General features: G+C 43.0%; 1 pseudogene; it reads right to left on the bottom strand.

Moving 5' to 3' along the window:
• Nucleotides 1-955: 955 nt before the first annotated feature.
• Nucleotides 956-22479, bottom strand: LOC138849525 (gamma-taxilin pseudogene; annotated as a pseudogene).
• Nucleotides 22480-27753: the final 5274 nt, after the last annotated feature.

Below are 27753 nucleotides of genomic sequence, written 5' to 3'. Positions count from 1 at the left end.
CTGCTCAGAAGTCCCTATACAATCTGGAAGCTCCCCAGGTTTGTGAGCTCCTCAAAGGGAGGGACTGTGTTCTGTGTGTCATCACATCATTAGAACCTCTCACAATGGTGGCACATACTATGTACTCAGTGTATGAGAGGATGGCCAAATAACTTATCCCCCAAACTGAGCTGCTTTGGTAGTAAAATGGGGTGCCAGCAATATTATACTGGGATAAGAGGTATAAACCAGGACTATTCTAGGCAAACTGGGAAGCATGGCTTTCCTACCACTAAATCTTAGGTAAAAGGTGGTTAGACAAATAAGGACCTTCCTTCCTTCCTTCCTTCCTTCCTTCCTTCCTTCCTTCCTTCCTTCTTTCCTTCCACCTTTTTTCCTTTTTTTTCTTCCTTCCTTCTTTCCTTTTTGTAATTAAAAATAATGACTTATTCAAGAGGCAGAGAGACACACAGAGAAAGTTCTCATTTGCTGGTTCACTTCCCAAGCGCCTGCAATAGCTGGGGCTAGGTTAAAGCCAAAGCTGGGATCTGGGAACCCAATCCAGGTCTCCCACGTGGGTAACAGGAACTCAGTCACTTGAGCCATCCTTGCTGCCTTCCAAGGACTGCGTTGATAAGAAGCCAGAATCAGTTGTTGAATTCCGGCATCCCAGTATGGCACATGAACATCTTAATTGGTGTCTTAACCATTAAGCTAAAAGCCAGTTCTTTTTAATTGGAAATAATAACTTTAAACACCGTAGGATACAACCAACCAGTATTTCAGCCAAGAAGAAAAGTGTCTTGAATGTGACAGCACACTGCAGGTCGGGGTGGCCGCAGACATTCCAGAAAGGTTTGTGCGATCTTTGGTGGCTGTAGCATAGTGGAGCGTCTAGAGTGTCTGCATTGTCGCTGTAGGTACATGTCAAGCATTCTGTTTTCGGTGAGATTTGCCCCATTGTGATGGTTGGAGGTTAGACTATGACATAGATGAGGACAGGACGCCCACACAGCCCTGTACCCGACCCACCAGCTCTTGCAGCCACCACAGAGCTTGAGTACAGTGCAGTGCTCAGGGAGGCCTCCCGAGCTGTGCAGGGTGATGATGGGCTGTCCTGCTTCTCTGAGGAGCTCAGACAGAGTGCATCAGGGGCAGGAAGCACAGGGACTCCTGAGCACAGCTCCTAGAAGCGGCAGTTTGGGCTCATTTTAAGGAAACGCGATACACGTGAGATGCTCATCGAAGAATACGTCTGAGCAGAGGCGAGCAGAAGCAGCATGAAAGGGACACTGAGGAGGTGGTGGTGCCTGGCCTCTCCCGCCTGTGCAGAGTCCAGGCCCAGCCCTGGCCCCCGGGCTGTGCCTCTGTAGCACGTTCCCTCCCTGCCCAGGAGGAAGGCCCCAGGGGTAGAGCAGAAGAGCCCAGACTCGAAGGAAGGAGGAGCAGGGGCCAGGTGAGACTGTGTAAGCGCATTGGGCCATGAGGCGCTCTGCTGAGCTGCGTGCTCGCGGGCAGGCCAGGAAACATCTCTTACCCATCTCTGTTCTGTGCAGTTGGCATTCAAACAGCTTCGTGGCTTTCTGAGAAGGCCTGAGTGATGCCGATGGGATCAGAGTGAAGGTTCCTCCTTTTCTCTGGGGCTTCTGCTGTGGGCACGCTGGCCAAGAGGGCTGCTAGTTCAGTGAGGAGATGATGGAGAAGGACCAGGAAGCGGACTTGGGGAGAGCAGGGAGGGAGCCAGCCGGGGGTGAGCTCTTTCAGGGCACACTCGTACAACATTCTCCCTGCACCTGCGGAGAACACAGCCATGCTCTTCAACGGCTTTATTCCTGGTCCCTTTATTTCCAAGGGACCTGTGATGATACTGAATTCACATTTATTACAAGCTGGATTTCCCACAGGACAGCCCCCCAGACAACCAGAGGCCCATCTTAGTTCCTTTCATTGCAAGTGTTTTGAGTTTTTGGTACTTAGGAAGGAAGCCACAGGGTTTTGGGAGGGAAGAGATAGAGGGAAAAAGGAGGGAGCAAGTGATGAGCAGGAACCCCGTGTGGTGGCATTGGTGCAGGAAGAGACTGGACATGAGTGAGTGCTGAGAGGACTTCCTGGAGGGGGCAGTGGTTTGTTGACCGGCCCCCAGGACTGAAGGACAGGCCGAAAAGTCTGGATGAGGGAGTTTTCTCAGCAGTTTGATATCTCAGTACTGAAATTGTACTTAGGATAGGCGTTTAGCCCAGCGGTTAAGACACGGCTTGCAACACCCTTGTTCCATATCAGAATGCCTGGGTTCAAGTTCCACCTCCAAATCTGATGCTGGCTTCCTGCCAGTGTGCATCGAAGGAGGCAGCAAGTGACGGCTCAAGTACGTGAGCCCCTGCCACACACACAGGAGACCTGAACTGGGTTCCTGGCTCCCTGCTTCTGCTTGGCCCAGATCTAGCTGTGGTGGGTGTTTGGGGAGTAAACCAGTGGGGTGGAAGATTCTCTCTGTGTGTGTGTATGTGTGTGTGTGTGTCTCTCTCTCTTTAAAACAATAAATAATAAAAATTTATAAAACTTAAATGACAGTTGGCAAATTTGTAGAGTGCGTGAGTTCATAACTGCCTCTGACTCTGTGGGTTGCAGCTCTTTGCCTCTTCCTTCAGGAAGGACAGCTGCCCCCGGAAGCTCCTGCGAGGAACTGATGTCCTCCCTCGCTCTTGTCTATACGGGACAATAACGGGAAGCACTCCAAGTCAACCACCAACCAAAACAACAAGTTCTGTTTCATTTTCAAATTTTACAAAGCTTCAGAGGCCAAAGTGTAGATTCTATCGGGGCGGGGGGGGCAGGTTCCCTACAGTGAGTTCTGCCTCTTTTCCAGACAAGGCACCAAATCTACAGTTCTGAGTGCCAGCCAGCAAATTAATTTTCCTCCCCTTCCTATTGAAGGCTGTAGCTAAACAATCTCTTCCCGGGGTACGGAGCGGTATCTTTGGCTGCAGGATATTTTTCCCACAAAGAAATGTGAGAACAAGATAATTTTGAAGGGTAGTTGTATCTAGGCACCTTGTTGACTGGTGCCTCAAAAGCTTGTAGGTCACTTCTCTTGAACACGGAGGAAAATAGTGCTGTGTAATTGGCCAGGAAATAAAGACAGCCAGTCTGTGCACTTCCATTAGCTGAACTAATGGAGGTCAGTATGTCTCACGGGAACTAAGGTTAATCATCCTGACAATTGCCCTTTGAGGAACTCAGGCGGGCTTGTTCTGCTTCCCCCTAGGTCTCAACTGCGTTGCCGGTTATGCTGGGTTGCATAACCTATGGGCTATGCAGTCTTTTTACTACATCTCAGGGTTTCTTGAACTTTGTTTTTCCTTTTGCGGACCCTACCCAGACATTTCTTGCACAATAGCTCCACTGGTCTGCAAAGGGATCCATGCCTGTGCTATCTGATCAGTCTTGGTACTTGTTACTAAACCTGCTCAGCAGGAAGAGAGGACGCGGGCTGCCGCTGTGGTGAAACGGGTTAAGACACTGCTTGGGTTGCCTATACCCCATACTGGAGTGCAGGCTGAGAGCTGGCTCCTACGCTTCCAATCCAACTTCCCATTAATGTGCCTGGGAGGCAGCAGCTGATCACCCAGGTGCTTGATTCCCTGCTACTCATATGGGAGACTTAGATGGAGTTCCTGTCTCTTGGCTTTGGTGTGGTCCAGCCCTGGCTGTTGCAGGCATTTGGGGAGTAAACCAGCAGATTGAAGAGCCCCCCACACTGCACACCATCTTTCAAATACATCTTTTAAAAAAATAAAAAAGAAAGAAAAGAAAAGAAAGAGGATACAATGTGAAGAATTTATATGGGGGCACAAGAAGGTGACTGTCTAGAAAATGATGACCACACAATGAAAATGTCTTCATTTTCCAAAGTGAATTTAACTTGAGAATCTCTAAGTTACAGTTATTTATAAAATAAAATTCAACAATTCCTGATTTAAAAAAAATCCTGCAACTCTAGATTTTGTTTATCATGGAATCGTCAGGTTGACTGTACCCCAACATGTTCAACATCTGCATTATGGGCACTCAATCTGCATTTTATTATTGCAGGATTTCATGGCTGGTGAAGAAGTCCAATTTTTAACTTTTATTTAGCAAATATAAATTTCCAAAGTACAGCTTATGGATTACAATGGCTTCCCCCCCATCATAACTTCCCTCCCGCCCACAACCTCTCCCATTCCATTCACATCAAGATTCATTTTCAATTCTCTTCATATACAGAAGATCAATTTAGTATATATTAAGTAAAGATTTCAACAGTTTATACCCACATAGAAACACAAAGTGAAAAATACTGTTTGAGTACTACTTATAGCATTAAATCACGATGTACAGCACATAAGGACAGAGATCCTACATGAGGAGTAAGTACACAGTGACTCCTGTTGTTGACTTAACAAATTGACACTCTTGTTTATGGCGTCAGTAATCACCCTAGGCTCTTGTCATGAGTTGCCAAGGCCATGGAAACCTTTTGAGTTCACCAACTCTGATCATATTTAGAGAAGGTCATAGTCAAAGTGGAAGTTCTCTCCTCCCTTCAGAGAAAGGTACCTCCTTCTTTGATGACCTGTTCTTTCCACTAGGATCTCACTCGCAGAGATCTTTTATTTAGGTCATTTTTTTTTTTGCCAGAGTGTCATTTTCGATTATATTTATATACAAAAGATCAATTTAGTATATATTAAGTAACAATTTCAACAGTTTGCACCCACACAGAACATACAGTGTAAAATACTGTTAGAGTACTAGTTATAACATTAATTCACATTGGACAACACATTAAGGACAGAGATCCTACTTGAGGAGTAAGTGTACAGTGACTTCTGTTGTTGACTTAACAAATTGACACTCTTGTTTATGGCATCAGTAATCTCCCTAGGCTCTTGTCATGAGTTGCCAAGGCTATGGAAGCCTTTTGAGTTCGCCGAAAGAAGTCCACTCTTTTTTTTTTTTTTTTTTTTGTGACAGGCAGAGTGGACAGTGAGAGAGAGAGAGACAGAGAGAAAGGTCTTCCTTTTGCCGTTGGTTCACCCTCCAATGGCCGCCGCGGCTGGCGCGCTGCGGCCGGCGCACCGCGCTGATCCGATGGCAGGAGCCAGGAGCCAGGTGCTTTTCCTGGTCTCCCATGGGGTGCAGGGCCCAAGCACCTGGAAGAAGTCCACTTTTTAAAAAAGATTTATTTATTATTTATTTGAAAGTCAGAGTTACATAGAGAGAGGAGAAGCAGAGAGAGGTAGAGACAGAGAGGTCTTCCATCCGCTGGTTTACTCCCCAGATGACTGCAACGGCCAGAGCTGCGCTGATCCAAAGACAGGAGCCAGGAGCTTCTTCTGGGTCTCTCATGTGGCTTCAGGGGACCAAGGACTTGAGTCATCTTCCACTGCTTTCTCAGGCCATAGCAGAAAGCTGGATCAGAAGAGGAGCAGCCTGGACTAGAACTGGCGCCAATATTGGATGCTGGCACTGCAGGCAGTGGCTTTATCCACTAGGCCACAGTGCCAGCCCCAAAAGTCCATTGTTTTATAGCTCAGAAGGAAAGAGCCCATTTCAGGCCTTGACTGTCGTCTGCCCTGATACCCAGGTCACTCTCTGGATTAGTGACTTACTGAGCTAGCCCTTTCTGGAAACTGATATGGTATGGAGATGAAGTTCATGGGCTTCAAAAGCAAAAGGGGCTGGATTTGAGTCTGGAATTTGTGGTTACTTCCTCTGTGGCTTCTTTAGGCTGAAGTTTTCTCATCTGTAAAGTGGGAATAATGTTACTATTTAAGTCATGAGAGTTGTATGGAGGTTAATTAGGACAAGGCATGAAGCTGGGCTACCACAAAGCCTGATGCTTGCAAGGGCTCAGCTGCTTTTAGCAGCCAATTTCCTCAGTAAGCACAATAGGCAGTGCCTAAGGCCCAGGAATCTTTTAGGGGGCCATGAGGATGTTTTAATTTTAATTCCTTGTAAAACCACAAGAAAAACAATAGGAGAATAACGAGCATATAATAATGGATGCAGCTAGAGCTACATTTATCTCTTTACCTATATAGTCATAAAATATAATTGTTCATGTTTTGTATGGAAGAAGGGGCCCATAAAGGCCAGACAGTCTTGGGCCCATGAGAGTTGTAAAGTGTTTGTCATTACAGCAGTTGAGCCATCACAGTAGCACTGTCATACAGAGATAAAAACAAAAGATCAAGATCAGAACTGAGGTGAGAGCGTTGGGTGCAATAGTGAAGATGCTGCATGGGCTGCATATGTCCCATATGGGAGTACCTGGAGTGGGGGCCTGGCCCAGCTTCTGTTCCAGCTTCCTAATAATGTACACCCAAGGTTTAAGTGCTGGGAGATCAGGATGGAATTTCTGACTCCTGGCTTTGGCCTGGGCCAGGCCTGGCTCTTGCTGGCCTTTCGGGAGTGAACCAGCAGATTGGAGATCTTTGCTTCTGTTTTTCTCTCTCTGAATCACCCTCCTTTCTTCTTCTTCTTCTTCTTTTTTTTTTTATTTGACAGGTAGAGTTATAGACAGTGAGAGAGAGAGAGACAGAGAGAAAGGTCTTCCTTCCGTTGGTTCATTCCCCAAATGGCTGCTACGGCTGGTGCTGCGCCGATCTGAAGCTAGGAGCCAGGGCTTCCTCCTAGTCTCCCATGGGGTGCAGGGCCCAAGCACTTGGGCCATCCTCCACTGCCTTCCCGGGCCACAGTAAAGAGCTGGACTGGAAGAGGAGCAACAGGGACTAGAACTTGGCGCCCATATGGGATGCTGGCAACACAGGCGGAGGATTAATTAAGTGAGCCACGACACCGGCCCTCATCACCCTCCTTTCCTCCTTCCTCCTTCCCTCCTTCCTGTTCCCTCCCTCCCTCTACTCTCTCTGCCTTTCAAATAAAATAAAAAGGAGAACAATTAAAAGCCATATTTTTGGGTACAGAATTAGTCACAAGTGGTAATTGACTCCTCCACTAACACAGTTGTAGTTAATCTCGCAATGAAAACATGGGAGATTGGTTCTGTTCTAGCAAAGATTTTTATTATTTTTTGTTCATCTGCTTTAAAAATAGATGAATGAGTCCTTTTTAAAATAATTACATTGTTTTTCAACATTCCTGGAATATAAAGAATAGCATCCAAGCAGATAATGCAATAATTGTAAAATCAAATGGTTTCTAGGTATAGAAGTGAAAATACTCTAAAATTCCACTTCGTTTGGCAGGATCAAGACTGTGCCATCACTGAAGAAGGGGTTTCTGGAAATACAGAAATGATCCATTAATCCTAGTTTCAGTGGGAGAAAAATCATGTTCTATAAGAACTGTATCCAGGAGTAAAACATGTCAGATTGCTACTACATTTGGTCATCCATAGTGAATGTTTAAACATTAATTTCTTTATTAAGTTATTTATTTATTTTTATTTGAAAGGCAGAGAGAGAGAGAGAAAGAGAGTGAGCAGAAGAGAATGAGAGAGAGCTCTTCCATCTGCCAGTTCATTCTCCAAATACCCACAAAGCCAGGGCTGGGCCAGGCTAAAGCCATGAACTCAGAAGCCCATTTGGGTCTCATGTGAGTGGCAAGAACCCAAGTCCTGCTGGACCACTGCTGCCTCCCAGGGTACGCATTTGCAAGAAGCGGGGTTGGAAGCAGAGTCGGGACTTGCTCTGATGTGGCACCTGGATATCCTAAGTGGCAGCTTAATATTGTGCCACAATGTCTGCTCAACAGATTTCTTTTTAAATGACACAAAACACATTTTATCCCATTGTGTCCACTTTGACAAATCCATTTTAATTAAAATTGGATTTCACAAAGCTACACGTTTTATGAAACAAAACCAATTCGTGCTCAACCAGCAATTAGGATGCACGTTTTGATGCCAAAGAACGAAGATGAAAGAAAGGACAAAGACCATACGATAGCCTTACCCTCAATAATCAGATGGCTGGCGGTCTGGTTATAGCATGGTGCTGGAGAACGGAGGAACACGGTGCCCATAATAAAGTTTTCACTTGTGTTTTCCCCCCAAAATGTCTTCAGTCAATGCTTCAAAATGGTTTATATTAGGAGAGTGTTTGCTGGTTGGATTTAATCAGCAATTTTAAATAACTGGATCAATTCCCAGCCTTAGCTATTTTCCTGGAAAAATGATCTCCTCTTATGTAGTGCAGCTGATTGGTAAAAAGACATGGGAGATTATTCCTCCATATAAGTAGGTCTTCTGGGAATCAAGTGTTTTTCTAGAATACTTTGTGAACTCACAAGTTCAGGCAAGACGTGCGGATAGATTATATAAAGAGTGAGAATGGTGGCAGCTCCCTGCTGTGGTCAGGGCATACTTTTTCCTAATGTTTGTGCTGAGAGCCCTCTGGTGTAATTCATTAGTTCCTTTTAGGACTAGATAAATCTCATAAGAGGCATAATTGTGTGTTACTATTAAAAATAACTAAAATTGGGTGGAGCCAAGATGGCGGAATAGTGAGGGCGCGCACCGATAGTCTGGGAAAATTTAGTTTAATAAAAGGGGAGTTACGGTAGCCTCAGAAAAAAGAACCAGGAAAATATTGCAGAGGAAACTCTTCTGGATCCAGTGGTCGTGAATCGGAGGACCTACTGGGAGAACAAGGTCGCCCACCGCGTGAAAGCCGAGCCGCGGGACCGAGCTGCGCAAGCTGCAGGGTCTGCGCGCAACTGCTCGAAGGGGAGTGCGTGCCACACAGACAACAGCAGAGAGACTTGGGACGTCCAGGGCTCCGAGTCCACACATCGGCGCTGGAAGGGGAGCGGACCTGCGTAGAGAGCGTGGGAGCCCACAGTTCGGGACACCAGCGGCAGACTCAACACACCAGCGCTGGAACGCGAGATGAGCCGAACCTCAATAACCCGAGACACCGGCAGGCAAGCGGAGAGAGGAGACTAGAGGGAACGACCCCCCGGTGGGGGGGGGAACTTCACCAGGCTAACTGGAAGAGAGAGAGAGGGAAAAAAAAAGGTGACTGGTACGGACACGGGTTTCTCTCTCTCCGCTCACCTCTCAAGGGCGAGCAAGACAAAGAGCAGGCGCCATCTTGGACATATGTCATAAGCAGAGCGACCTCAGGTCTGCACCAGCCCTGAGCCTAGCAGAAAAACCTGACTCTGGGCGGGGCGAATTAACAGGCGATTAGGACCTAGTAAATTTGTGGTGCTACTGAACTGAGACTGTGAAAAAAGAGACAGTGGGGGAGAGAACTCACGGAATTCACGTGAGCACTCTCCAGAGACACTACAATTCCATAACTTTGGCAACCCAGTGGGAGACTGAAGGAGAATTTGAGCCCACTCCGAGGGCCGAACAGATTCCCTGTGTGGTCCTTGGGAAAGAGCTTCTGATCTCTGGCTCCTGTGGGTATATCATTTGCCTGCTAACTACCTCCAACTTCGTTCAGCTGTGCAGAATAACTTCCCTTTTGAATCAAAAAAAAAAAGAGAGAGAGAGAGAGAGAGAGGTTTACCACGCCCAACCTGGGAGTGTCACCTTTGGCACACCAAACAGAGCTCTCAGGCCACACCCATCTCAAGCCCTAAGGCTCCATCAAAAACAGATAGTCCACTTAATCTAGAGTCATAGTATAACAAGAAAAAGCACCACAGTGAAGAAACCAAATATCTCCAGTATGACAAATAACAAATGCAAAAACCAAGGTAATAAAAACAAGGAAGTCACCATGAAGCCCTCAAATGAAAAAGACACCCCAATTCAAGATTATGAGGATGATGACATAGAAGAAATGCAAGAAGCAGATCTCAAAAAATTGATAAGAACATTAAGAAGTTCTCAAAAACAAATTCTTGAACTACAGAAATCCTTAATGGACAAGATAGAAAATCTCTCTCGTGAAAATGAAATATTAAGGAGGAGTCAAAATGAAATGAAACAACTAGTACAACAGGAAACTGGGATAGTGACTGAAGTGAAGAATTCAATAGATCAAATGAAAAACACAATAGAGAGCCTTACAAACAGAATGGGAGAAGCAGAAGAGAGAATATCGGACTTAGAAGACAGAGAACAGGAAAGGATACAGTCAGACCAAAGAAAAGATGAGGAAATTAGAAATCTAAAACATATTGTCGGGAATCTTCAGGATACTATTAAAAAACCCAACATTCGGGTTCTAGGAGTTCCTGAAGGCATGGAGAGGGAGAAAGGATTAGAAGGCCCTTTTAGTGAGATATTAGCAGAAAATTTCCCAGGTTTGGAGAAGGACAGAGAAATCCTAGTACAGGAAGCTCACAGAACCCCTAATAAACAAGACCAAAAGAGATCCTCACCACGACACGTTGTAATTAAACTCTCCACAGTGAAACATAAAGAAAAGATCCTAAAATGTGCAAGAGAGAAACGTCAGATTACTCTCAGAGGATCTCCAATCAGACTCACAGCTGACTTCTCATCAGAAACTCTACAAGCTAGGAGGGAATAGCGAGATATAGCCCAGGTACTAAGAGAGAAAAACTGCCAGCCCAGAATATTATATCCTGCAAAGCTATCATTTGTGAATGAAGGTGAAATAAAGACTTTTCATAACAAACAGAAATTGAAAGAATTTGTTGCCACTCGTCCAGCCCTGCAAAAGATGCTTAAAGATGTGTTACACACAGAAACAAAGAAACACGGTCATCAATATGAAAGAAGGTAAAGGAAGGAAACCAAGGAAGGAAAGCTCACAGCAAAAGATCACAGGGAATTCAAAGCATATATTAGAACTTATCTTTGGCAAATGGCAGGGCAAAGTTACCACTTATCATTAGTCACATTGAACATGAATGGCCTGAACTGTCCAGTTAAAAGACACCGTTTGGCTGATTGGGTTAAGGAACAAAACCCATCTATTTGCTGCTTACAAGAAACACATCTTTCCAACAAAGATCCATACAGACTGAAAGTGAAAGGCTGGAAAAAGATATACCATGCCAACAGAAATGAAAAAAGAGCGGGCGTAGCCATCTTAATATCGGACAACATAAACTTTACCACAAAAACTGTTAAGAGAGACAAAGAGGGACACTATATAATGATTAAGGGATCAATTCAACAGGAAGATATAACAATTATCAATGTATATGCACCTAACTACAGGGCACCGGTTTATCTAAAAGATTTGTTAACGGACTTAAAGGGAGACTTAGACCCCAATACAATAGTACTGGGGGACTTCAATACTCCACTCTCAGAAATGGACAGATCAATAGGACAGAAGATCAACAAGGATACAGTAGATTTAAATGACACTATAGCCCAAATGGATCTAACAGATATATACAGAACTTTCAATCCTACAGCTAAAGATTTTACATTCTTCTCAGCAGTACATGGAACCTTCTCTAGGATTGACCACATACTAGGCCATAAAGCAAGTCTCAGCAAATTCAAAAGAATTAGAATCATACCATGCAGCTTCTCAGACCATAAAGGAATGAAGTTGGAAATGAACAACTCAGGAATCCCTAGAGCATATGCAAACACATGGAGATTGAACAACAAGCTCCTGAATGAACAATGGGTCATAGAAGAAATCAAAAGAGAAATCAAAAACTTTCTGGAAGTAAATGAGGATAACAGCACAACATACCAAAACTTATGGGACGCAGCAAAAGCAGTGTTAAGAGGAAAGTTTATATCAATAGGTGCCTACATCAAGAAACTGGAAAGGCACCAAATAGATGAGCTTTCTATTCACCTCAAGGATCTAGAAAACCTACAGCAAACCAGACCCAAATCTAGTAGGAGAAGAGAAATAATTAAAATCAGAGAAGAAATCAACAGGATTGAATCAAGAAAAACATTCCAAAAAATCAGCCAAACAAGGAGCTGGTTTTTTGAAAAAATAAACAAAATTGACACCCCATTGGCCCAACTAACTAAAAAAAGAAGAGAAAAGACCCAAATCAATAAAATCAGAGATGAAAAAGGAAATGTAACAACAGACACCACAGAAATAAAAAGAATCATCAGAAATTACTACAAGGACTTGTATGCCAGCAAACAGGGAAACCTATCAGAAATGGATAGATTCCTGGACACAGGCAACCTACCTAAATTGAACCAGGAAGACATCAAAAACCTAAACAGACCCATAACTGAGACAGAAATTGAAACAGTAATAAAGGCCCTCCCAACAAAGAAAAGCCCAGGACCAGATGGATTCACTGCTGAATTCTACCAGACATTTAAAGAAGAATTAACTCCAATTCTTCTCAAACTATTCAGAACAATCGAAGAAGAGGGAATCCTCCCAAATTCTTTCTATGAAGCCAGCATCACCTTAATTCCTAAGCCAGAAAAAGATGCAGCACTGAAAGAGAATTACAGACCAATATCCCTGATGAACATAGATGCAAAAATCCTCAATAAAATTCTCGCCAATAGAATGCAACAACACATCAGAAAGATCATCCACCCAGACCAAGTGGGATTTATCCCTGGTATGCAGGGATGGTTTAATGTGCGCAAGACAATCAATGTGATACACCACATTAACAGACTGCAGAAGAAAAACCATATGATTATCTCAATAGATGCAGAGAAAGCATTTGATAAAATACAACACCCGTTCATGATGAAAACTCTAAGCAAACTGGGTTTGGAAGGAACATTCCTCAATACAATCAAAGCAATCTATGAAAAACCCACAGCCAACATCCTATTGAATGGGGAAAAGTTGGAAGCATTTCCACTGAGATCTGGGACCAGACAGGGATGTCCACTCTCACCACTGCTATTCAATATAGTTCTGGAAGTTCTAGCCAGACCTATTAGGCAAGAAAAAGAAATTAAAGGGATACAAATTGGGAAGGAAGAACTCAAACTATCCCTCTTTGCAGATGACATGATTCTTTATTTAGGGGACCCAAAGAACTCTACTAAGAGAATATTGGAACTCATAGAAGAGTTTGGCAAAGTAGCAGGGTATAAAATCAATGCACAAAAATCAACAGCCTTTGTATACACAGGCAATGCCATGGCTGAGGAAGAACTTCTAAGATCAATCCCATTCACAATAGCTACAAAAATAATCAAATACCTTGGAATAAACTTAACCAAGGACGTTAAAGATCTCTACGATGAAAATTACAAAACCTTAAAGAAAGAAATAGAAAAGGATACCAAGAAATGGAAAAATCTTCCATGCTCATGGATTGGAAGAATCAATATCATCAAAATGTCCATTCTCCCAAAAGCAATTTATAAATTCAATGCAATACCAATCAAGATACCGAAGACCTTCTTCTCAGATCTGGAAAAATTGGTGCTGAAATTTATATGGAGGCACAAGAGACCTCGAATAGCTAAAGCAATCTTGTACAACAAAAACAAAGCCGGAGGCATCACAACACCAGATTTCAGGACATACTACAGGGCAGTTGTAATCAAAACAGCATGGTACTGGTACAGAAACAGATGGATAGACCAATGGAACAGAATTTAAACACCAGAAATCAACCCAAACATCTACAGCCAACTTATATTTGATCAAGGATCTAAAACTAATTCCTGGAGCAAGGACAGTCTATTCAATAAATGGTGCTGGGAAAACTGGATTTCCACGTGCAGAAGCATGAAGCAAGACCCCTACCTTACACCTTACACAAAAATCCACTCAACATGGATTAAAGACCTAAATCTACGACCTGACACCATCAAGTTACTAGAGAACATTGGAGAAACCCTTCAAGATATTGGCACAGGCAAAGAGTTTCTGGAAAAGACCCGGGAGGCACAGGCAGTCAAAGCCAAAATTAACTATTGGGATTGCATCAAATTGAGAAGTTTCTGTACTGCAAAAGAAACAGTCAGGAGAGTGAAGAGACAACCGACAGAATGGGAAAAAATATTTGCAAACTATGCAACAGATAAAGGGTTAATAACCAGAATCTACAAAGAGATCAAGAAACTCCACAAAAACAAAACCAACAACCCAATTAAGAGATGGGCCAAGGACCTCAATAGACATTTTTCAAAAGAGGAAATCCAAATGGCCAACAGGCACATGAAAAAATGTTCAAGGTCATTAGCAATCAGGGAAATGCAAATCAAAACCACAATGAGGTTCCACCTCACCCCGGTTAGAATGGCTCACATTCAGAAATCTACCAACAACAGATGCTGGCGAGGATGTGGGGAAAAAGGAACACTAACCCACTGTTGGTGGGAATGCAAACTGGTCAAGCCACTATGGAAGTCAGTCTGGAGATCCCTCAGAAACCTGAAGATAACCCTACCGTTCGACCCAGCCATCCCACGCCTTGGAATTTACCCAAAGGAATTTAAATTGGCAAACAAAAAAGCGGTCTGCAGCCTAATGTTTATTGCAGCTCAATTCACAATAGCTAAGACCTGGAACCAACCTAAATGCCCATCAACGGTAGACTGGATAAAGAAATTATGGGATATGTACTCTTTAGAATACTATACCGCAGTAAGAAACAACGAAATCCAGTCATTTGCAACAAAATGGAGGAATCTGGAACACATCATGCTGAGTGAAATAAGCCAGTCCCAAAGGGACAAATACCATATGTTCTCCCTGATCGGTGACAACTGACTGAACACCAAAAAGGAAACCTGTTGAAGTGGAATGGACACTATGGGAAACGGTGACTTGATCAGCATAGCCCTGACTGTTAATGAACAACTTAATACATTATCCCTCTTAGTAGTTTTTTAGTCTGTTCTACTTAATATGACTGGTTTAATTCTGTAATTAATACACAGTTATTCTTAAGTGTTGAAATTTAACTGAAATGTGATCCCTGTTAAACATAAGAGTAGGAATAAGAGAGGGAAGAGATGTATAATTTGGGACATGCTCAAGCTGACTTGCTCCAAATGGTAGAGTTAGAAACATACCAGGGGACTCCAATTTAATCCCATCAAGGTGGCATGTACCAATGCCATCTCACTATTCCAAGTGATCAATTTCAGTTCACAAATGATCATAATGAAAGGACTAAGAGTCAAAGGGAGCACATAAACAAGTCTAGTACCTGCTAACACTAACCAATAGAATAAATAAAGGGGAGAGTGATCCAACATGGGAAGTGAGATACTCAGCAGACTCATAGAATGGCAGATGTCCTAAGTAGCACTCTGGCCTCAGAATCAGCCCTAAAGGCATTCGGATCTGGCTGAAAAGCCCATGAGAATATTTCAGGCATGGAAAGCCAAGACACTCTGGCAAAAGATCTCTGCGAGTGAGATCTCAGTGGAAAGAACAGGTCTTCAAAGAAGGAGGTACCTTTCTCTGAAGGGAGGAGAGAACCTCCACTTTGACTATGACCTTGTCTAAACAAGATAAGAATCAGAGAACTCAGAGGGCTTCCATAGCCTCGGAAACTCATGACTGGAGCATAGGGAGATTACTGATGCCATAGACAGGAGTGTCAATTGGTAAAGTCAACAACAGGAGTCACTGTGCACTTACTCCTCATGTAGGATCTCTGTCCTTAATGTGCTGTGCATTGAGATTTAATGCTATAACGAGTACTCAAACAATATATTTCACTTTGTGTTTCTATGGGGGTACAAACTGTTGAAATCTTTACTTAATGCATACTAAACTGATCCTCTGTAAAAAAAAAAAAAAAAAAAAAAAAAAAAAAGAAATTATCAACTCCCAACTTGACTGTCACTGGGATTAAACATGACAATAGGTCTGATCTGATTTCATCATCATTTAAAAAAAATCATCTATTATTTTTCACTTTGTGTTTCTGTGTGGGAGCAAACTGTTGAAATCCTTACTTAATGTATACTAAGCTGATCTTCTGTATATTAAGATAATCGAAAATGAATCTTGATGTGAATGGAAGGGGAGAGGGAGTGGGAAAGGGGAGGGTTGTGGGTGGGAGGGACGGTATGGGGGGGAAGCCATTGTAATCCATAAGTCGTACTTTGGAAATTTATATTCATTAAATAAAAGTTAAAAAAAAAGTTCATGGAAAATACAATTTATAAAAAAAAAATAACTAAAATTTAGAGTAATATTAAGTGCCAAGAACTCTTCTAAACCCTGGATGAACATTATAACTCTAAATATCACAGTAACCCTATGAGGTCAGGCTTATTAATCTCATTTTTATAAATGAGGAAGAGTAATATGTTTGGTGGCATCAGAATTCCAGTCAGTATGACAACAGAACCCATGATAGTCTAGGTGGCTCAGCAGACCATCAGCCCCAACAGCCCCCGGGGAGCCTGTTAGAAAGGCTGGTTCTCAGGTCTCCAGGCTTCTGGAATTAGCATCCGTACAGTTGTTGTTGTTGTTGTTGTTGACAGGCAGAGTTAGACAGTGAGAGAGAGAGAGAGAGAAAGGTTTTCCTTCCGTTGGTTCACTCCCCAAATGGCCGCCATGGCCGGCGCGCTGCGCTGATCCGAAGCCAGGAGCCAGGTGCTTCTCCTGGTCTCCCATGCGGGTGCAGGGCCCAAGCACTTGGGCCATCCTCCACTGCACTCCCGGGCCACAGCAGAGAGCTGGACTGGAAGAGGAGCAACCGGGACTAGAACCCGGAATACCGGTGCTGCAGGTGAAGAATTAGCCTAGTGAGCCGTGGCGCCAGCCAGTTGTTGTTTTTAAGATTTATTTTATTTACTTGAAAGGCAGAGTTAACAGAGAGAGAGAGAGAGAGAGAGAGATCGTCCATCTGCTGGTTCACTCCCCAAATGGCTGCAACAGAAGTTGGGCCGGGCCAAATCATAGAATCTAGAACGCCATTGGGTCTCCCACTTGGGCCATCTTCTGCTGCTTTCCCAGGTACATTAGCAGGCACCATCTTTAGCTGTTCCCTTTCCCCTGGTGCCTGCTTCGCAATTGCCTCCTTGTTGTGATGCTGAAGTCTCCTGCAAAGAGATTCTAGTTTGCTTCTTGCCAAGATAGCCTTGCTGTGTTCACTTTGCAAGTGGACTTTCTTCCACAGTCTGGGCTTGCTTTTCTCTGCAGAATCTTCATGTGCTTCTAAACATTCCCGCTCTCCTCCAGAAGATCAGCACATTTCTTACAGAGACCTGCCGGCTTCTCTGGGGTTGAAAGGGTGTTTAGGGTTTGCATCATAATACAACTTCTTTTCCTAAGGTTTTTTCTTTGTTCCTGTTGCACTCCGAATCTTGCTGACCATCGCGGGGATCTGTCTGAGCTTCTCACCCAGGAGTTTCCTCTCTAGACTCCTGTGTGCAGTCCTGGGCCCACCAAATTCCTGTTCTTTGTTATAAAGTCACTGCTCTCACCCTCTTCCAATGCAAGCTTGTTACTTGTGCCACCACAATTTGAGTCTTGATGTGGAAGAATATCATTTGATTGACAGTATACAACATATCTGCTTTCTCCCCTAGCCCACAAATTCCAGCCTCTTCCATTCTGCCGATTTCAAACTTCTGCAGCGAGCCGTGTCGCCATCCATTCTGGCTGCCCTCAGTGGCCTCCGTGGCGCTGCCACCTCTTCCCCGCACTGCCTCCTCTACCCGTGCTGCCAGGAGGTCGGAGCTACATTCTTTTTCTTAAAAAAATTATTTATTTATTTGAAAGGCTGCTTGAGAGAGAGAGAGAAGAGAAAAAGAGGGAGAGAGTTATCTTCCATCTGCTATTTCACTCCCCAAATGAGCACAATAGCTGAAGCCAAGAACCTGGAACTCCATCTGGGTGTCCCATGTGAGTGGGTGCAAGGGTCCAAGCACTTGAGCTATCTTCTGCTGCTTTTCCAGGCACACTGGCAGGGAGCTCGATTGGAAGTAGAGCAGCTGGGACTCCAAGAGTTGCTCATATGGGATGCTGGCATCTCTGTCCCACCTGGGCAGTGTTCTTATCATCACAGTAATGACTGGAGATTGCTTTATCTTCAGTCCAGTGTTGGTAATGTAAAACTGTTTTTCTGATTGTAAAGTATATCATACATATAGAAGATAGCGTAGGATAGTTACATGCATAATTAAGCAATCATCATAAAACCATGAAACTCTCCCAGATTATAAGTAAAACCTTGGTCTAGTACAAGACTTTGATATACAAAAAGGTCTATGCCTCATCCAGTAAATCAGACACTCCTGTGTGTTCTCATTGCTTCCAGAGAAATTGCTATTTTGACTTTTGTGAGGATACTCAATTTCTTGCTTTCTAAAATACAACTTCTCTGGGGCTGGCATTGTGGTGTAGTAGGCTAAGCCTTTGCCTCGGGTGCCGGTATATGGGATACCATATGAGTATGTTCATGTCCCAGCTGCTTCTCTTCTGATCCAGCTCTCTGCTAAGGCCTGGGAAAGCAGAAGAATAAGGCCCAAGTGCCTGGGCCCCTGCACCCAAGTGGGAGACTCAGAGGAAGCTCCTGGCTCCTTGCTTCGGATCAGCCCAGCACTGGCATTTGCGACCATTTGGGAAGTGAACCAACAGATGGAAGACCCTTCTCTCTCTCTCTCTCTCCCTCTGTCTGTAACTCTGCCTCTCAAAGAAAGAAAGAAGAAAAAAGAAAAAACTTTTTAAGTGCTTGTACCAATTTATAATCCAGCTTGCAATAAAAGAGTTCCTATGGCAATGAATTCTTACCAATACTTGGTAGTAAAGGAGTGTTTTTGCCAGTCTGGTAGATGTATAATGGGATGTCACTGTGGCTTTAATTTTCCTTCCCTTATAAAGTTGAGTATCTTTTGATATGTAATTGTTCACTTAGGCTTCCATATCCTGTTCAATGATTGCTCAAAGAGATCTTTTTAATTTTCCATTTTTTGTTTGGATTGTTTTATCAATTCTTGCTAAGAATTCATGCATGGAAATTCTCCATATTTTCTAGATACTTGTCCCTTTTATTTAAGGGTGCTGCAAATAATCTGGTATCACTCTCTTAGTGATATGAACTGGTATATAACCTTTAGATCTTAAATTTGTGCTTTTAACCTATATACTTTAATATATGTTATATCCTATTACCTATTTACATATATAAAATATCTCTGTACATCTGTATATGTTTATTTTATTTTGGTGTGGAGTGAGGTAGGCCCTCTATTATGGTTTGGGTGTGGTTTGTTCCCTGAGGTTCATATCTTAAGAGCCTGACTCCTGGTATGGTGGTGTTGAGTTGGTGGAACTTTTAAGAGCTAGGGCCCAGTGGCAGGTGGCTGGGTCATGGGAGCTCCATCCTCCTGAATGGATTTGAGCTGTCTCTCCGGAGTGAGTCAGTTCTCATGTGACTGGAATAGCTCACATGAGAGCTGGTTGTTATTAAGCAGGGTCAGCTCACATGCCTGACCCTTTTGCACACTGCCCAACCCTTGATGCAGAAATTCCATGTTGTGGCATAATAAGGCAGTCCTCAGTAGACGCTGATGCCGAGCTGTTTGTACTTTCCAAACACCAGAATCGTGAACCAAGTGAACTTCTTTTCTTTATGAGTACCTAGCTGCAGGTATTTTGTTAGCAACACAAAAATGAACAAAGTCAAGTCCCCTATTAGTTTTCTTCCAAATGGATAGCTAATTAGCCCAGAACCTTTTCTTGATAGAATTGTCATTTTCCCATGCATCTTCCATACAAACTCCATCATAAATCGTAATTCATGTATCCAGGAGGCTGTTTCTGAATTTCTTGGCTTGTCCAGTGTTCTGTTTGGCTGGTGCTTTGTCAATACCACATGCTTTTGTACAAAAAGCCCTCTCACTTCAGGAGAGACTTGGATATTCTAATTCTTTGAAATTCTTTTAATGGTTACTTGTTTTCATTCATTTGAAAGGTAGAGTGACAGAGAAGGACAGAGACTGACACACACATAGAGATCTGCTAGTTTACTCTCCGAATGTCTCTAACAGCTGTGACTGAAGTCAGGAGCCAGGGCTTCAGTCCTGGACTCCTTTGTGGGTGGCAGGGGCCCATGCCCTTGAGCCATCATCTGTTGCTTCCTGCACTTTAGCACAAAGCTGGCTTGAAAGCAGATTTGAACCAGGCTCTCTGCCATGGGAGGTGGGCATCCCAAGCAGCAGCTTAACCCACTGCACCACAATGCCTGCCCCACTCTGACTTTCTGGTCTTCAAAACTAGTACTAGATAATCTCATATCATATAACAACATGGTTTTTCTTGAATACTATTCAAGTTAGCAGTTATTTTTTGAAATTACATTAATATTTTAAAATATTTATGCATAGATCTGAGTTATTCAAGAAATACATGTCTCTCTTGTTCTTTTTAGAGGAAATTAAGGTTTTCAGCTTTTAGCATCATTTTAAGATAATGATATTGTGTAGGGTTTTCTTTTTTAAAGATTTATTTATTTATTTGAATGGTATAGTGACAGAGAGGAAGAGACAGAGAGAAGGAGACAGAGATAGGACACAGAGATATTCCATCTGCTGGTTCACTCTCCCAATGGCTACAACAGCCAGGTATAAGCAGGCCAAAGCCAGGAGCCAGGAACTTCATCCTAGTCTCCCACATGGATAGCAGGGGCACAAATACTCGGTCCAGGAGCCAGGAACTTCATCCTAGTCTCCCACATGGATAGCAGGGGCACAAATACTCGGGCCATCTTCCATGCCTTCCCAAGCTTATTAACAGTAAGCTGGATCAGGAGCAGATCAGCTGGGACTTGAACTGGCATTCCAGGGGCCAGCATTGTGGCATAGCAGTTTAAGCTGCCACCTCCCAAATGCTGGCATCTCCCAAAGGAATGGAGAAACCCAGATGGGGTTTTAGGCTCCTGGTTTTGGCCCGGCCCAGACCTGGCTATTGCACATTGCAACCATTTAGGGAGTGAACCAGCACTTAGAAAATCTCTGTCTTTTTTTTGTGTGTGTGTGTGATTTGACTGTTGTTTTTATTTTTTTAACTTTTATTTAATGAACATAAATTCCCAAAGTACAGCTTATGGATTACACTGGCTTCCCCCCCATAACGTCCCTCCCACCCGCAACCCTCCCCTTTCCCACTCCCTCTCCCCTTCCATTCACATCAAGATTCATTTTCGATTCTCTTTATATACAGAAGATCAGTTTAGCATACATTAAGTAAAGATTTCAACAGTTTGCTCCCACACAGAAACATAAAGTGAAAAATACTGTTTGAGTACTAGTTATAGCATTAAATCACAATGTAGAGCACACTAAGGACAGAGATTCTACATGAGGAGTAAGTGCACAGTGACTCCTGTTGTTGACTTAACAAATTGACACCCTTGTTTATGGCATCAGTAATCACCCTAGGCTCTTGTCATGAGCTTCCAAGGCTATGGATGCCCCCTGAGTTCACCGACTCTGATCATATTTAGACAAGGCCATGGTCAAAGTGGAAGTTCTCTCCTCCCTTCAGAGAAAGGTACCTCCTTCTTTGATGACCCGTTCTTTCCACTGGGATCTCACTCGCGGAGATCTTTCATTTAGGGTTTTTTTTTTTGTTTTTTTTGTTTTTTGTTTTTTTTTTTTTGCCAGAGTGTCATGCCTGAAATATTCTCATGGGCTTTTCAGCCAGATCCGCATGCCTTAAGGGCTGATTCTGAGGCCAGAGTGCTGTTTAGGACATTTGCCATTCTATGGGTCTGCTGTGTATCTCACTTCCCATGTTGGATCGTTCTCTCCCTTTTTGATTCTATCAGCTAGTATTTGCAGACACTAGTCTTGTTTATGTGATCCCTTTGGTTCTTAGTCCTATCATTATGATCAATTGTGAACAGAAATTGATCACTGGGACTAGTGAGATGGGATTGGTACATGCCACTTTGATGGGATTCAATTGGAATCCCCTGGTATGTTTCTAACTCTACCGTTTGAGGTAAGTCAGCTTGAGCATGTCCTGAATTGCACATCTCTTCCCTCTCTTATTCCCACTCTTATATTTAACAGCGATCACTTTTCAGTTAAGTTTTAGCACTTAAGAATAATTGTGTATTGATTACAGTATTCAACCAAAAGTATTAAGTAGAACAAACAAAAAAATACTAAGTGGGATAACATATCAAATTGCTCATCAGCAATCAGGGTGAGGGCTGATCACGTCACCGTTTCTCATAGTGTTCATTTCACTTTAACAGGTTTCCTTTTTGGTGCCCAGTTAGTTGTCACCTATCAAGGAGAACATGTGGTATTTGTCCCTTTGGGATTGGCTTATTTCACTCAGCATAATGTTTACCAAATTCCTAACAGGTATCACTTTTCAGTTAAAATTTAAACACCTAAGAATAATTGTGTGTTAATTACAGAGTTCAACCAATGGTACTAGAACAAAAAAAATACTAAAATGGATAAAGTATTACATTGTACAACCTCTGTCTTTCAACTCTAGCTTTAAAGAAAAAAAAAATCAGCACTCCAAATGGGATGCCATCCCAAGCAGAGTCTTAATCTGTGTATACCCATTCTGGCCCTGGGTAAGGATATTGTTGACTTACAAATGTTTATAGAGCAGAGTCATACCTTAGGATCCTTGGAGGAATGGTCACAGGACCCTCCATGGACAATAAAATATTCAGAGATGCAATTCTCTTTATGTAAAATAGTGTAGTATTTGCATGTAACCTATACACATCCTTGAGTATACTTTTGACAACAAAAAAAGCTCATACAGATTCAGTGCAGGTGCTGTATTATTTCTGAATATTTTCCACCTGGGGTTGGTTGACTCCATGGATATGGAGCCCATGGATCCAGAGGACCAACTGTATTACCCAAGCCCAGCAATTCACCTGGTGTTTAAAATCAATGTAAGGGGAGCTGGTGCTATGGTATAGCGGTAGAGCCACTGCCTGCAGTGCCGGCATCCCATTTGGGTGCTGGTTCTAGTCCCGGCTGCTCCATTTCCAATCCAGCTCTCTGCTGTGGCCTGGGAAAGCAGTAGAAGATGGCCCAAGTCCTCGGGCCCCTGCACCCATGTGGGAGACCTGGAAGAAGCTCCTGGCTTCGGATCCGTGCAGCTCCAGCTGTTGAGGCTAATTGGGGGAGTGAACCAGTGGATGGAAGACCTCTATTTCTCTCTCTCTCTCTCTTTTGCTCTCTCTCTTACTCTTTCTCTGCCTCTCCTTCTCTCTCTGTAACTCTGACTTTCAAATAGGTAAATAAATCTTTAAAAAAACTAAAGGCAATGTAAGGAAATATGAGTCACTGTGTCTGGTCTGCAAGAGCACACATTTTAGCCGGGGAGTCATAACAATGACTCAGTACCATGTCTGCCCTGGATTTGGTCAGCTAATTTCCAGGACTCCAGTTTTATTTTGTTTTGTTTTCATGTTTAAAAAAAAAACCCTAGGGTTTGTACTGGATCAATGTTTTAGGCCATTTGGGTAGCAATAACAAAAAATACTATATATACTGAATGACTAGCAAGCAACAGAAATTCATTTCTTTCCATTCTGGAGGCTGGGAAGAAGTGTCAAGGCATCAGAAGCATGATGGGAGTATGGGTGTCGACCATGGTAATTTTATTATAATGATTTATAATGGGCTACAGATGATCCTGGGGATGCAATCCGCAACCATATTTTCACATGATATTATTTTCACATGGTATCAGTGCTGGGTGCAGCTTTTCCAAAATAGTTAGATCACGGGGAGAGGGTTGGTGGTCTCAGTTCTTTCTCTTTGCCTTAACTACTTTCTTGCCTATATCATCAGGAAGGGGAATGCCTCCTACAACATCTTTGTTTTTTAAGAGAATGCAGCTGGGTTTTGTTGCTGTTTGTTTTATATTTGAGAAGGAGAGTTGGAGAGTGAGAGAGAGGGGGAGAGAGAGAGAGAGAATGCACACACACTCCCATCCATTGGTGCACTCTCTGTAGCAGCCAAAGCTGGGCCAGGATGAAGCCTAGAACTGGGAAGTTATTCAGGGTTTTCCACTTGGGTGGCAGGGACTCAACCACATGAGCTGCCATTGCTGCCTCCCAGAGTCCACATTATAAGGAACTGGAATCCAAAGCCAGAGCTGAGATGTGAAGCCAGCCAGGCACTCTGAAGTGGGATGCAGTTGTCCCAGCTGTCATCTGAAAGACCAGGTCAAATGCCCACCCCTCTGCCAACATCTTTGCAAGTGAGAGAATACATCTCCTTTGTATTTTTATTCCTGTTGAAATCGGTGTGTTTATATTGTGAAGTTCCCATTTTCTATTAATTTGTGTATTTTGTTTAAGTAGTAGAGCCTAGGCTCTTGCGATGGTAGTTGGTTTACTATTAGGTATGCCGGTTGAATGTTACATGTGTTTACAAAAGAATGGTGTGGAAACACGGAAGTGCCAATGAACCGACCTTTGTACGTATTATCAACCCAGGGGAAAAATAATGAAGAGGAACCTGTTTCCTTAGGTCAAATTTACAGGTCCTTTTGCCTTGACCTGTGGAAGTGGGGTAACTTTCCTAAGAACACCCAACAAAATCGAGGTAAAATTGTAACCAAGAGTGTAGGATTTAGGCAAAGAGGAGGCACTGGGTAGCTGGCAGGGTATTTGAAACTGTTGGTAAGTACACAGTCTTACACAGGGTATTTGAAACCGTTGGTAAGTACACACTCTTTAGAGCTTGTTTTTCAAAGGATGTCCCAGGAAAACTTGTCTTGCAACATAACACTCAGAGGGAGCCTGACCACTACAGACAAGAAACCATTAAAGCTGCAAGGAACGGTTAGGGTCAGATCTTGTTTTGGGTGCAAAGTGGGTGGAGATGTGTATCTCCTGGGCAGGAGGAGACTGCTTCTCCTCCATGCTAAATGCTGTCTATATTGCCTTAGCCCTTACTATAAAAGCCTTAGCAACCTGCTATTGTCTTAATTTTGTAAACATATTGTGTCTGAAGCCCCTTGTGCCTGATGGACAAAGCACAGTGCCTTAGGCTGGATGCTTTTGGCCCCAGTGACTGACTTTCCTGAGATCGAGTCGCCACCAAGCCTTTTCTTCAAGGAGACAGCTTCTCACTTTCTGCTTCCCTGTGCCCTGGGGATTCCTCCCAGGAGGGCAGTGGATGCTGGACAAGGAGGGTCACTCAGCTCTGAGATGCAGGAAGACCACCCTTTTTCAAGTTAACTCCTAACCTGTTACGAAGTCAACAAGATCAAGAATATGTAGGCCAGAAGACTATGCAACCAACAGGGAAACTTAATGTTGATATAAGCCAAGCAGATACTTATTTTCTTATAAATAAACTAGCAATTCTTCATTTTAAAAAAAATGCAAAAAGCTCCAGTTTGTCATTCAGGGCATTTGGCTGAAGTCGATCTTGCTTCACTGTTTACATTGCTCAGATTCTTCAGATAAAGCTCTCCACATTGTGATGAGTAAGCATGGCCAGTTTTAGCAGATCAGCATTTTTATAAACTGCAGCTCATTGTTTTTGTGTGCTTTGTTTCTTGTTCTTGGTGAGAATAAAAAGAATTTTGTGGTCAAGGAAATTAACTAGTCCTCCCCCTTTCCTCTGAAATCCAAGGCAGGCATTTTGTATTTATGTACATTTACTTGTCATGGTTTATTGAATGTTCTAGGTGCCTGACACTGTGCTAAATGCTTTTTATTCAGTCTTTCACTGCGACTGTGAAGCATGTAACACGTAAAACCCATCTCACACATTAGAAACTTGGTGGAGGAGAGAACTTCCACTTTGCGTATGGCCCTGTCTAAAAACCTACGGAGTTTGTGAACTCAAAAGGCTTCCATAGCCTTGGCAGCTCATGTCAAGAGCTTTGGGTGATCACTGACTTCATAAATAAGAGTGTCAGTTGTTAAATCAGCAACAGGAGTCACTGTGCACTTGCTGCTCATGCTGGACCTCTGTCCTTAATGAGTTGTACTATGAGAATTAATGGCAAAACTTGTCTTCAAACTGTACTTTATACTTTGTGTGTCTGTGTGGGTGCAAAGAGTTGAAATCTCTCCTTAGTAAAGAGTTGGTCTTCAGTACATAAAGTCAGTTAAAAACGAATCTTTTTGAAAATGGAATGCGAGAGGGAGTGGGAGGTGGAATGGGAGTGCGGGAGGGAGGGCGGGAATGGGGGGAAGAAACACTATATCCCTAAAAGCTGTACATATGAAGATTTGTATTCATTAAATAAAAACCTTCAACCAAACAAACAAAAAAAGAAGCTTGGTAACAGAAAAGTTAGGCAAGGCTCCTAACTAATGATTAATAGCTAAACTGAGATTTGAACATCAGTCTGCCAGGGACCTTTAACCACTGGCTGCACTGCCTCAGACTTTAATGGACTATTTGCATAGTGGCTCTCCAACACTAGCATCCATAGTGCAGTATTTCTCAAACCATTTCACATAAAATCTTTTACCATTGCATCTTTGTTTTCTTCTATGAGTGATAGGTTGTTTTGAGAAATTTGTTCCCCACAAAATACACTCTGGCAAGTCTAAAAATTGAACAGAAACAGCTGAAATATGTCAATCATCACTGCTAAAAAGAATAATTATATAGGATTACAGTTAAAATTCTACCTGACATTCCAGGCATGGAAAGCCAAGACGCTCTGGGAAAAAAAGGTCCTACATGAAGGACCTCGGTGGGTGAGACCCCAGTGGAAAGAAGTGGTCATCAAAGAAGAAGGTACTTTTCTCTGAAGGGAGGAAAGAACTTCAACTTTGCTTATGGCCTTGTGTAAATACTGACAGAGTTTGTGGATTCAAAAGGCTTCCACAGCCTAGGCAGCTCATGTCAAGAGCCTTGGGTGATCACTGACGTCATACATAAAAGTGTTAATTGTTAAATTAACAACAAGAGTCACTGTGTACTAACTCCTAAGCAGGACTCAATGTCCTCAAAAAGTTGTATTATAATTATGTCTAAGTGCTGGCAAAAGATGTATCATTCTTGAGTGCTTCTTTAAAGGTAATTAAGCTTCAAAAAAAAAAGTGAAATTAACTTGAAGATGCAATGACTTTGAACAGCCCTTGTCTTGGTTGAGGAAAGGTTTTCCTTGTTTGTTTTTTGTGCAAATTGTTGAAATCTCTACTTAGTACAGAGTTGGTCTGCTGTGTATAAAGTTAATTAAAAATGAATCTTAATGGAGAATGGGACTGGGAATGGGAGAGGGAGGAGGAAGAGGGGTGGGAGTGTGGGTGGGAGGGCAGGTATGGGGGGAAGAATAACTATATTCCTAAAATTGTACTTATGAAATGCACGAAGTTTGTATTCCTTAAATAAAAGTTTTCTTTGAAGGAAACACACACACACACAGGGGGTTGGAGCATGGATGGGAAGGTGGGAATGGGGGGAAGTGTCACTATGTTCCTAAATCTGTATATATGAAATATGTGAAACTTGCATAACTTAAATAAAATTTTTTAAAAATTAAAAAAATGCTACCTGAGACATCAAAATCTTTGTAATTGTAAGAAAACCTTTTTTTTAAAAAAAATATTTAATGTTGACTGTTTGGGACTCCCTAGAAGCAGACCCTGAGCTGGGAATTCCTGTACAAGTGATTATTGAGGGTGAGCTGTCAGCACAGGGGAACAGCAAAAGCCGGTTAGGGTAGAGGAAGGAAACGTAGCCGGCAGGAGAGCTCTGCTGGAACCTACTCTGGGTTCATCCCTGGGGGAGCTCTGGAGCATGGATTGCACCACCTTGTTTATTCTGTACTGGAGCTTGGTGTCAGCCTTTGCTACATACCATTTCTGTATGTGGAGACAGGGCGGGGGACGACAACACTTCCTGAGGCAACTCTAACTGGCCACAGACAATTCTCTGGAAAAGGCACTGCCAATACAGCAGCTGGGGCACCAGCTCAGCGATGGGGAGCCGAG

The sequence above is a fragment of the Oryctolagus cuniculus genome, chromosome 4, assembly GCF_051225735.1.
Source record: "Oryctolagus cuniculus isolate XC-2025 breed Fujian yellow rabbit chromosome 4, ASM5122573v1, whole genome shotgun sequence".
Classification (NCBI taxonomy): Eukaryota; Metazoa; Chordata; class Mammalia; order Lagomorpha; family Leporidae; genus Oryctolagus; species Oryctolagus cuniculus.
The sequence above is the reverse complement of the archived record's forward strand: the minus strand, read 5'-3'. Positions and strand labels throughout refer to the sequence as shown.